General features: G+C 34.9%; 1 protein-coding gene across 2 annotated transcripts in view; it reads left to right on the plus strand.

Moving 5' to 3' along the window:
* The first annotated feature begins 95 nt into the window (after nt 1–95).
* Nucleotides 96–13,306, plus strand: part of CNST (consortin, connexin sorting protein) — an 88,770-nt gene continuing 75,559 nt past the window's right edge. For both annotated transcript variants that reach the window (XM_023502026.2, XM_031966992.1), the window contains exons 1-2: nt 96–392; nt 6,381–6,479. The gene's annotated coding sequence lies outside the window, so the exon portion shown is untranslated. The remainder of the gene's footprint in view (nt 393–6,380; nt 6,480–13,306) is intronic.

Raw genomic sequence — 13,306 nt, forward strand, 5'->3', positions numbered from 1 at the left:
AACAGAGCTCTCGACGCGTGCTGATAAGTCCCGCCCAACCACTTCCGCTTCCTCCCACTGCCCGAGGGATTGGAGCTGCGATGGGAGGGGAGATGCTCGCTGGACGTCAGTCGTGACTCGTCACTCTATGGTTGTGGCTTCTCCGGGGGGAGGGGGCCTCTCTAGCCACTCGCGCTCTATGCTCCACGGCCTCCGGCTGGTCGGCTCTTACCAGCCCGCGAGCCAGTCTGGAGTAGCCTGCAGAGCGGGGCGGAGGATCTTGCCCAGAAGCGCCCCGGCAGCCACGGGAAAACCTAGCGCGGTGACAGCTCGGAGGCGGCCATGTCAGCCAGCTGGGCTGGAGCCCGAGCGAGTCCCTGACGGCAGCCCGGACCCTGTAAGCGGACGCCCAGGTGAGGGAAGAAGGGGGGCCGAAGCGGCAGATGCCCACCCCCATCTCAGCCCACCTTCCGCCCCGCGGCCCCAGCGCGCCTCCTCTCGGACCCGCATCCCTCCGGCCCGGCCGAGCCCCTCCTGGTGCCCTACCTCTGCCTCCCAGTGCGGGAAATAAGGGGGTGGGGGAGAGAGATGTTGCTGGTTCCTTCTATTCACACCTTTGCTACCTCTTTCCTGCTCTTGTCAGACGCGCCCCCCCCACCCCCACCCCCACCCCCACCCCCACCCCCGGTCTTCTTCTGCCTCCTGCCCGCCGGGAGCATTTAAACGCCTTGCTTGCCCAGTTGCATTTGGTTCTTGCGGTGGTCTTAAATGTTTCTGTGCATAAATAATCTTTTTTTTCAATAAATACCCATATATCTGAATGAAACCAAGAAAAATTAAGTGCTTTAAAATGTCAAACGGATCAAAGGGATTTCCCAGTGTTTTTTGTTTTTGTTTTTAGGAAAGGCTTTCGTACTTCGAATGCTAAACCTCTTGGCTTAAGTACAGCCTAAAGATGGTCAAACAAGTTGTGCTTTGGAGCGCAGTTTTGATGACCAGTTCCAAAGACTCTAAAAATAGGATGCTATAATGGAAATTTTGGCAGACTTCTTACCTACTGGGCAATGGAAAAGACCCAATTCCTTAAGAACGATTTCAGAATTGAGGGATTCGAGGGAAGAAGGCTAGCGATAAGGAGGGGGACCAATCTGAAAACTGTACCCAGCCAAAGCTATAGCTTATAATAGAAGGTTGACATCTAAGAGCAAAAGAAAAAGATTTCTAAACAGTGTATCATTCAGCAAATAATCACCAAAGTCTGAAGATCTTATTACTTACAGATTTATCTTAAACTTATAATTAACTCCTTAGATTAAAGATTTGTTAATACTCTACAAAAGGAGCTTTAGTCATTTTTTGAGGGTTTATTATGCTAGTTTCGGCACTTCTTTTTGACATCTAAGCTTTTTTTTTTTTTTTTTTTAATCATCTCTTTGTCATGATTGCTGTTGTGGATTTGATTTGTGTCTTCTAATTTGTATACTTTAAGAAAGACATTGAAATTTTCCCCCGCCTTTACCCTTTCATTTTCTTGTTCAGAATTTTTTTTTTTACTAGTTTTATAAACTTTAAAATGTACCACACTTTTTCAAAGTGTACTTGTGGTCCAAAAAGTCTAAAATCAGAGTTTTATGGTAGAATGATAGGTTAATTCATCAGTTTAAAAAAAGTCATTCACTATTCTCTGAGTATGATCTTTTAAGCTCCCTTTTTATTTTAATAGGAGTGTTTCTAAAGTTTGTTTTTCCATTTAATAATATCTGTTAGTAGCTGACTGATCCTTAAGCTGACTGATTTAATTTTTCTTTAATTCTGGGGGAAAGAATGAGCTTTTACATACTCCTGACCAATGAATTTCTATTGTTATGTGCATTTTTCTGATATTGAAGCTTTTCTTGGTTGAATTAGAAATGCTTTAAATTAGAATTTAAGTTTGTAAATTTCACTAATTAGATGTTTCAATCACTGATGAATTATTGAGAAATGTAACAAATACATGTTTTACTGCTTACAGAAATGAATGATTCTGAAATTCAACATTTAGGAAAATTTAGTGTGGTTCCCTTTTTAATTTTCATAAGAGCTGCATGATATTTATAGTCTGTGCTATTTTTGTACTTCTGCAAAAGGTAGACAGTGTGGGGTAGTGTCAAGAGCTCTCACTGTCTAAAGTCTGAGACGCTAGGTTCAAATCCCTCCACTGACACTGTCATTTTATTAACCATACTGGGTCAGTGACCTCATAAATAAAATAAAAGGTTACACTAATTGATATGAGGCACATTCCAACTCTAAACCTTTGATATCAGGGCAAAACTTCTGACTGTATTATTTTATATCCTAGAATCTGACTTATTGAAGTTTCTTATTATTGCTTGTGTTCTCAATGATATTTTTAAAATAGGAAAGAAAAATGCCTTTTTACTTATTGTTTTTCATAGACTTTAGACTATGAAAGAAAAAATTAGGATATGTCAAAGATTAAAAGTTTTTGTTTGTTGTCAGATCTAGTGAGATATGATTAAGTGTTGTGATGTTGGAACTAAGTTCCAAGAAGTCTTTTCTTCTGGGTGTGGCCTTATTATGGCTGGGGACAAACAGGTGCTGAGTAGTTGTTCAGTGAGGGTCATAAGAAGATGAATAGAGTGCCAACTCATTTCCTGCGGTGTCGTTATTACTATCATTTAACATCTGAATGCTAGCCTTGGCATTGTACAGGATTTTATGAATTAGATTCTGTGCTTCACACTATTGATAGTAGGAGAGAAAACCCAAGACCTGGACTTCATTGTCTTGAAGATAAATCTTCTGTCATTTTGCATTTTCTTAGTCCCTGTCAGGCAAAAATAGAAGAAAATATATTGTAACACTGTAACAGGAAATAAAGTTGTTTTTTTAGCAAGGTTGGTGAGGAAGATGTAATTATGATTGTTACTAATGTCTAGAAAACCTAACAGTGATACAACTAAAGCAGTGGTGGCATAACTTTGTTTCTGATTTTATTTTATATTGGCACACTGTCTGGGCATGTATTTTGTGTTGTTTTTTTCCAATAGGTGTAATGGTTGGCACCAAATCCATTTCTTGTTCAGATCCCATACAAGAACATCGTTTGGGGAACTGGCTCTGAAGTTAACTGATCCTAATAGAAATCAAACCTACTTCATGAACATCATCTTCTCACTGACTCTATCAGCTGTTGTATAAATTACATGTAGTACATAACAATATTAGCTGATGGACTTGGTTATCCTTAATGTGATGTAAATACATAGTGTGGTGCTGTGACAAGAACTTTCAGTTTAAAGTTTAGAAGATAGGTTCAAATCTTGATTCTCCCATTTATTATGTGTGTGATCTTGGACAAAATGATAATAATGAGAACTGATATTTATAAAGTCCTTTAAGGTTTGGAAAGCACTTTACAAATATTATCTCAATTTAATCCTCACAATCACCCTGGAAAGTGAATGCTATTATTATTGTTCTCTCTATTTTATATAGATAAAGAAACTGAGGCAGACAGAGATTAAGTGACTCATTCAGGAGTACGTGGCCAGTGAGTGTGTGAGACTGGATTTGAACTCTGATCTTTTCAAGGTCCAGTGCTGTATTCACTATGACCCTAACCGCCTCAGCCTTAGTTTGCTTTTCTATAAAATGAGGAGAATTGGACTAGAGGGCTTCCATTTCTAAATCTGTAATCCTGTGAAACTTTATTCTTTGAGTAGTAGAGGGTTTAATTCATCATTTAATTGAGGAAATTAATAAATATATTTATCCCTGGGAATCACTATATAAAATCAGTTTGGTGTTTAAACCACATGCACAATTTAAGGGGAAAAAAAGAGCTACAAAGTATAAAAATACTAACCTTTATGGATGAAAATTTTTTTTATTAAAATCAATGACATTTAATTTTCCCTTCATCTTCTGGAATAGAAGTTTCTTCTTCTGTAAAATGAGGAAAGATAAACTAGATGACTTATAAAGCCTCTTCTTAAATCTTTGTTCCACATTCAATATTTGAGTATTTCAGTGAAGGTTTTTAGTGTTTGGGTATTATGGAACTTATGAGGTAACATATTTCACCAGAATTTTTAGTTAATTTTTAAATCTAGGTATGCCTATGTTAGTAAACATTTATTAAAACTTCACTATGAAGCCCTAGGGATATTTTTAAAAAGCAAAACAAACAGACAAACAAACAAACAAAAAACCCAGCCCTTGCCCCAGGAGCCTTTGGAAGAGGCAGGATACAAACAATTATCTTTAAACAGGTGCAGGATAAATAGAAAATTATTAACAGAGGGAAAGCAATAGCATTAAGAGAAATTGGAAAATACTTCCTAGAGAAGATGATATTTAAACTGGAACTGAGGGAACCCAGAAGGTAGAGATGACAGCATTCTAAGTGTGGGGAACAGCCAATGAAAATGCTCTGAGTCCTGTTGGGAAATAGTGTCTTGTTCTTGCAAAACAGCCAGTTATCACTAGACTGAATGGTATATGGTGGGATCTAAAATGTAAAAAGATTGGAAAAATAGGAAGGAGTTAGGCTATGAAGGGCTTAAAATGTCCCCTTCCCTTCTCCCCCCCAAAAAAGATTTTAGGTGAGGAGACACAAGTTTATTGAATAAGGAAGTAAGTGAGTGATTTAGGAAAACCACTTTGGTGCAATGAAGGATGGACTGGAGTGGGGAGAGACGTGGCAGGCAAACCAACAGGCCAGCTATTGCCATAGTCCAAGGCATTTAAGGGAATACCAATACATATGCCAAAGTTCCCTAAATGTGTGTAGGAGTTGCAGGGAAAGAGATTTTCAGTCCAAGTACTGAATTGATTGAGGAAAAGAAATGTGTCCTAGAGGTTTGTAAAAAAACTACCAGAATTTTGATTTAATGGTAGATGTGGATTTCATTAGTTTTAAAGGAAGAAAAGTTACTGAATGATGCTGACAGTTAGAGAATACATAAGGGGCCATGGGGATTGAAGTATATTCCAACTCTCCCATCTTGATTAGTGAATTGAGAAGAATGAGTGAAAATACAGCCTCTAGAGAGGCTCTCATTACGAAGGAGCCAGATTTTAGTGAGTAAGAAATTGAAAGGGATGCAGAATGAAAGGTTTAAGATGAAAAAAGGATTATTTTCTTTGAAACAGATATTTCTGATATCCCAGTAAAAGAGTGAATTTAAGACTTGGGGAAGGGAATGGGTGTGGAAGTTTGAGAGGAATGGAAATAAGAAATTAGGTACTGGAGGATAAGTAAATGAAGTTTAAATAGTCACCTGAAGAGTTTCAGAGGTGGAGGACATTACAAGGGAGTTTGTTAATCATTAGATGAAAAAATCAAAGTATTGTGATCTCTTGGAGTCCTTTCAGAGTCTTAGGTAATTTAGAGGATTAAGTGAAAATTTGTCTGATAACATACTATTACTTTTCCTCTCAAAAAAGAAAAATATCTCCAAATTTTTCTTGAATTAGAAAAATAAAAATCTTCTAAAAGCTAATTTGTAATCTGGCAGTTTTCACCTTTTTCTTTGTTAATAGTGGCTAGACAACACTTTATATGGTTGTATCTTGAGTGTTAAGTAATACATGTGGTTATTTCTAGACATTTAGTTTTCTGTCTAAATCTGGGATCTATGAATTTGGTTTTTTTTTTAATATTTCAAAACTATTTCAATATAGTTGATTTCTTTTATAAGTCTATGCACAAAAACACATTTTAAAGTTTTCCATTTGCAAATGTGGCAGTTATTTTTTTCTTTTAAATATGCATTTTTATTTTATACATTTAAAAATATGATTCTGAGATGGGGGCCATAAGTTTCATCAGACTTCCAAAGGGGTACATGACACAGAAGAGGTTAATCTGATCTTGAAGTGTTTGTTTAGTTATAGGATTTCGCTTTTTCTTTATTTAGGAATCTTTTCTCTGGGGAAAATTCTTTCCTTTCAACCAGGGAATACTTTTGTTTTTCCAGACATTTCAATGTTCTTTCATAACAAATTGAAAACTGTTTAAATAACTGAAATCTTATAATTGCATTGACAATCATGAGAGATTTCTCAAGCCTTTTTGTCCTCTGACCTGCCTGTGTGTCTTTCTGTTTGGACATTATATTTTCATGTTAGCTGTCAGAACTTTCCATCATTAATTAATGTAGTTTCTCTGATAAAATATCTTTTTTTCTTATCATTTTCAATATTTTCATGCTATTTAGTACAAATAGTAAGAATAGTAAGGTATTGGAAAATGATATCATTTTAATCAATAGTAATTGTTACTTAGTTATCTTATAGATATAGATACTCTTTTAGGAAGTATTGATACTAAGTGACAATTATATATTATTTAAAGTAATGCTATAATTTTCTTTTTTTTTTTTTTCCAGGAATACCTATGTGCCAGGTACATCCTTGATGACTGCTATCTGAATAGAGAACTTCTTATTTTTGTATTGTCACAGAATCTTGAAATCTTATTTAAAATGGTAAGTTCTAGTTTTTAATTTAAAGAAAGCATAAGCACAGTTTAAAGTTTCCTATGGCAAATGTAGCAGTTATTTTTTCTTTTAAATATGCAGTTGCTTTGCAATAAATTAAACAGTCTGATTCCTCATTTTCTGACATACTTAAGAACAAATAATATATGTAATGTGATAGGTATAGTGAAATAATGAAGAGAAAGCCTAGACCAGAATCAGAAAACCTGGGTTCAAGTATGATCTCTGGCTACAGGCTATAGGCTATTGTCCTGCTTTAAGCAAATACTTTATTTGTCAGTGCCCAAGACAAATCTCTAATACTATATATTTCAAAATAATTTCTAGATCTGCTTTGGTAGAGCGAGTTTCCTTAATGTAAGACGTAGTTAGAGCTTTTGCCTAGTTTTGTAACTCCATTAAACCATATCAAGTTAGTTGAAAACATTGAATTCAGTAGAAATTATACTGACTAGGGAAATGACAAATTTTAGTACATAAAACAACAACAATAAAAAAGGTAATTTATTTTTACTTGTATTTTGATATCTTTATGGTAGTGAGCTGGGTATCATCGAGGATAGAGCAATAGTCCCAGAACTGAGAAAGTCTGAGTTCAAATTGGGACTTCGACACTCACTTAACTCTGTACGGGTCAATTAACCTCTGTTTGCTTTAGTCCACTGGATTGGAAATTACAAACTGCTCCAGTATCTTTGCCAAGAAAACTAGGCTGAACAACCACAAAATCCTTAATACAAATTCAGCAAACTTGAAAATGATACGGTATTTGTTTTGCTTGTTTAAAAATAATTCTTTAGGTTAATATGGATCTGGTCTAATCCAAATAAAGTTAAAATGCAATGTCAGATCTTAAACAGCAAGAATTAAAGTTAAAAAAAAAAAAACAGAATAATGTGACTTTCCCATTTTGGTTAGATAATCATTGTTTCATGACTAAGTGAAAAAAGAGCTTGGTTTGCCTTATTAGTCCTAAATTTGAACCCTTGAGTTTTAAATAACATTCTACAAGTCTTATTGCCATCAGAGACCATTTTATAACAAGCCACAGAAAAATCTGTTTTAAGAAAAACTGAACTAAGTGTGGGGGATGATAGGTTTTTGAGGTGGCTTTTTTTGTTTGGTTGGTTGCTTGGTTTTTGGACATTTGCCAAGGATATTTTAAATGATCTTTTGTTTAAGCACTGGATTTTAAGCTCTTATCCTCAAAAGAGTTTTCATTATGCTTCATTTTCTATTGCTACCTAGAGAATGGTATTGTTCAATGCCAATCCAAATGCTCTCTATTGAAATATAGAGGGATCATAAAATTGAGAGCTAAAAGGGATCTCAGAAGTTACCTCATTATATATTTCAGATGAGAAACTGAGGCCTAAAAGAATTTTTTAAGTGACTTGCCCAAGAGAGAGAAAAAAAAAAGAAAAAAAACAATTTCAATTGGTGGTTTTTCTTCACTTCCTGTTTTTGATAAGATTAATGCCCTAGTGGGAGGAAAAGAGCAGACATGATTTTAATATTTGAGTGTGTAATAATTGATACTTAGATTTGGAGTTGGAAGATTTGAGTGTAGCATCTTTGCTACCCTATGATCTATGTTAACTTGGAACAAGTCATTTTACCTCAGTTTCCTTTTCTTTATAATTGTGTCCCTATCCTCTTCTAAATCCATGATCCATTGAACATTATGAATAACTGAATAAAAAATTCCATATGATTTAGCAGTCAGCTAATTTATTTGCATTTATTCTATTGTTGCTGTCAGGAGTTCTCTGTAAGGAAAAAACTCTGGGTACATGAGGAATAAATTTGTTGTATAGACCTTCTTGGTGGATGTACTTACCTCCCCATCTAACCCATTGGTCATGACCACTAATATAATGCCTCTTTCCATACCTAGAGTCCATGATTTCTCTACTAAAAGGAGGAAAATATGCTTCATAGCTTTTCTTCTGAAGTGGAGATTGATTACTATATTAATTAGATTTGTAGTGACTTTCAGTTGTATCACTTTATATTATTTTGTTCATTATATTAAGTGTTATCTTTGTTCTGCTTACCTTGCCCTCTATCGGTTCATATAGATCTTCAGTAGTTTCTCTGAATTTTTATATTTGGGACATCCCTTTCTTAGATTTCAGATCCACAGAAACTGTGTGACCTTGGGTTATGTATATCCTTCTTAACAACCACTACCAGGACACATGTTCTTTTAGGAAGTGACCTAGTATACTCTTATATACCTTTATTTTCCCTTGTGCACTAGTTGAAGATAATATGACTAAAATCAAATTATTAGTGGGGAAAAATCATTTTAACAAAAAGTATCTTTCAGCACTTTGGAAATTACTATGTATTTCTGTATGACCTTAATTAAAAAATTCATGTGATTGAATTGTCATGATAGATTTTTAATCATTCAGTCAGTAAGCATTCATTAAACATCAAACTAATAAATAGACCAAACTTTGTGATAGATACTTTGTTGAGCTCCAGTGATATAAAGGTCAAAATTCAGAACTCCTGTTCTATAGGAGTTTACAGTCTAATGGGGGAGACAACATGTAATTATGTACAAACAATTGGAAATTATAGAGAGAAAGCGCCAGCATTATGGAAGATCAGGTAAGCTTTCTTGTAGATGATAAGTTTTTATTTGTTATCTGAAGATAGCTAGGGGAACTAAGGAATGAAGAGGGAGAACCTAAGGAATAGTCAGTGTAGTACCTAGAGTTTGGAGGCAGAGGGACAGCAGGAAGGCTAGTGTCACCAAATTACTGAGTAATAATTCCTTTATTATACAGTTAAGGAAATTAAGCCCTAGAATGGCTGAATGTTACTTATTTGGTTTTTAATACAAAGTCCAATGAGTTTGTAATAGATCTAGGAATAGAATTTAGAATCCCCCAACTTCTGTTTTATTGAGCTCTCCAGTATTTATATGTATCTTATTGTTTTTAGAAATTTAATTCCATTATAATTTTCTTCCAGAAAGGAAAATTATATTCAATGTATTAATCTGAACCAGTTAAACAAATTTCTAGTTTGTATTTATAAAAAATTTGAATTATACAATGTTTTAAAATAAATATAACTGTATTATTCTTAACATATTACTTTCAAGCTTTGCTCACTAAAATATATTGTCTGACCTTTCTGTTTCTAACACTTAGTCCCAAAACCTTATTTCATATCTACTTAGACTATTATAATAGCCAGCTCTCTTTCTCCTTTTCCTCATCCATATTTAACACTATTGATAAAATATTCCTCCCAGTTATATTCAATTCAATTTAATGAGCATTTAGTAAAAACATACAACATGGCAGGCATGTGCAGGGTATTAAGGATAAAAAGACAAAAATGACAAGAAACCCAGTTTTTAAGGAACTTACTTCCTGTCAGTGACAAGGACACAGATAAATAAATACAAAAGAAATAGAAAGTTAATTTCTGAATGTGGCTAACAAGTAGGGGAATAAAGAAAATCCTTGCATCTGGTAATGGTATTTTAGCTAAACCCTTAGAGACAGGAATTTTAAGAGATAGGGGAAAACAAAAAACAAAATAAAAAAAAACAAAAGGGAGAACATTACAGACATTGGTACTAAGGTAAGAGATGAAATATTATATTAATCAGTGGCTCAGGGCTCCCATAGACTTGGCTTTTTTCTTTTGCTTTTTAAAAAAATTTTAATAGCTTTTTATTTACAAGTTATATACATGGGTAATTTTACAGCATTGACAATTGACAAACCTTTTGTTCCAATTTTTCCCTCCTTCTCCCCACCCCCTTCTCAAGATGGCAGGATGATCAATATGTGTTAAATATGTTAAAGTATAAATTAAATACAAAATAATTATACATGTCCAAACCGTTATTTTGCTGTACAAAAAGAATCAAACTCTGAAATATTGTACAATTAGCCTTTGAAGGAAATAAAAAATGCAAGCAGGCAAAAATGTAGGGATTGGGACTTTAATGTAATGGTTCTTAGTCATCTCCCAGAGTTCTTTCACTGGGTGTATCTGGTTCAGTTCATTACTGCTCATTGGAACCGATTTGGTTCATCTCATTGCTGAAGATGGCCAAGTTCATCAGAATTGATCATCATATAGTATTGTTGTTGAAGTATATAATGATCTCCTGGTCCTGCTCATTTCACTCAGCATCAGTTCGTGTAAGTCTCTCCAGGCCTTTCTGAAATTATCCTGTTGGTCATTTCTTACTGAACAATAATATTCCATAATATTCATAAACCACAATTTATTCAGCCATTCTCTAATTGATGGGCATCCACTCAGTTTCCAGTTTCTGGCCACTACAAAAAGGGCTACCACAAACATTCTTGCACATACAGGCCCCTTTCCCTTCTTTAAGATCTCTTTGGTTTATAAACCCAGTACTAACACTGCTGGGTCAAAGGGTATGCACAGTTTGATAGCTTTTTGAGCATAGTTTCAAATTGCTCTCCAGAATGGTTGGATGTATTCACAATTCCATCAACAATGTATCAGTGTCCCAGTTTTCCCATATCCCCTCCAACATTTCGCATTATCTTTCCCTGTCAATCTAGCCAGTCTGACAAGTGTGTAGTGGTATCTCAGAGTTGTTTTAATTTGCATTTCTCTGATTAATAATGACTTGGAGCATCTTTTCATATGGCTAGAAATAGTTTCAATTTCTTCCTCTAAGAATTGTCTGTTCATATCCTTTGACCATTTATCAACTGAAGAATGGCTTGATTTCTTAAAAATTAGAGTCAATTCTCTATATCTTTTGGATATGAGGCCTTTATCAGAACCTTTGACTAAAATTGTTTTCCTAGTTTATTGCTTCCCTTCTAATCTTGTCTGCATTAGTTTTGTTTGTACAAAAACTTTTCAGTTTGATATAATCAAAATTTTCTATTTTGTGATCAGTAATGATTTCTGGTTCTTCTTTGGTCATAAATTCCTTCCTCTTCCACAGGTCTGAGAGGTAAACTATCTATAATCTCATTCTTTATGCCTAGGTCATGAACTCATTTTGACCTTATCTTGATGTACGGTGTTAAGTGTGGGTCAATGCATAGTTTCTGACTTGGCTTTTTTCTTAAAGATCTCTGTTAAATCTGAAAATAAGATAGCTTTTGTTCTTAAGGAGTATATATTCTCCCAGATCCTATACAAACACTCACAATAACAGTAGTACTTGAGTAAAGAACAGCTTTTATGGTAACTCACATGAAATATGAAAAATGCAAAGAGCTTGTGAGAGCACAAAAACAAATGCAAAAAATGTAATTATCATGATACAGTTTTCTTTCCTCTCTCCTTGTTGGGTTCCACTTTTTTTACAAGGTCCTGGAGTCTTTGCAGGTAAGTAATATACTATGTTTGGACCACCCAAGGAGGGAAGGAAGACATGTAGAAACTGCTAGAAGCCTTTCTCATAAAACCTGTATTGTGCTGATAACTTACTATCATGGTAGAGGTTGGGGATCTATCTAGTCACAAAAGTAAATAGCAGGAGCCTTGGTTATGATACTATTCTTCCTCTAAGAGAAGAAGTTCAGGGAATTCTAACCTGAACAAAAAGCTGGATGCCCAAAGGCAGTGACTTGGAGTTATTTGTGAGGTAAGCCAGGGCTGTGTAGGAAATAGAATGTAAAGCTTCTTGAGATTTGCAGTTATTTCATTTTTGTTTTTTTATGAACACTGAAAAAGATAACAAAAAGGAAAGTGATAGTTGATGGAGAGAATATGGAAGGACAAGTAAACAAATGTACTCATTGGAAAGCAGTTTTCAAACTGTACTTGAAAAACCATTAAACCAGAGACAATCTACCTTATCAATGCTATTAGGTGTATACCCTAAAAACAAAAAAGGAGGAGAGAAGAGACCCACACTGACAAAAGTATTCATAGCAGCGGGTTTTTTTTTTTGTTTTTTTTTAATTATAGCAGAGAACTAGAAACTAAGGGAATGCCTGCTTATCAATAGGGAAATATATGAATTTATTGTGGTATGTGAATGTATCAAGTCACAAAGAATGAAAAATGAGAAGAATAGATTCAGAAAAACATGAAAGATTTATGTGAACTGATTCAAGGTGAAGTTAACAGAGCCAGGCCTCAATTTATTCAACTATAAAATAAAGGAACTGGATTAACTGGCCTCTCTTTTACTTCCAGATTTATGAGCTTTCATTTAGAATACAAGGTGCTACTGTGCTTTTTGTTTGTTGATTATTAAAAAGAAGGAAAGTTATTTGATTTGATAGTCATCAAGGAGTCATTGGAATTTATTGTGTAGAAGAGTAACATAAACAGACTTATGCTTTAGGAAAATCATTGACAACATGGTAGGGGATAGACTGCAGAGGGAAGAGATTTGAAGTAGGGAGACTGATTATTAGTCCAAGTGAAAGGTAATGAATGTTTGAAGTTAAGAGTGGTGGCTATTTGAGTTAAGAAAAGTGGAAGATGTTATAGAAGTATAAATAAGATTTCACAACTGGTTGAATATGTAAGCTAAGAGAGAGTGAGAAGTCCCCAAGATTTTGAAAGTCATGATTAGAAATATAGCAGTTCCCTCAATAATAACAGGGAAGTTTGGAAGCGGTATGTTTTTGGGGAAAGATAATGTAATGGGATATATGATACAGGTCACAATCAATCCATTGTTACACATTCTGTGGGATTTACTCTGGCTCACCCAAGAATTAAAAGAGGGAGATAGAGCTCTTAAGTGCAAAATCTCCTCTCTCAGAGGTGCCTGCCACAGCTATGAAGGGATCCTGGCACCAGGAGATAAGTACACTGGGGAACTGGGG

This window comes from Sarcophilus harrisii, chromosome 4 (genome assembly GCF_902635505.1).
Source record: "Sarcophilus harrisii chromosome 4, mSarHar1.11, whole genome shotgun sequence".
NCBI classification, from domain to species: domain Eukaryota; kingdom Metazoa; phylum Chordata; class Mammalia; order Dasyuromorphia; family Dasyuridae; genus Sarcophilus; species Sarcophilus harrisii.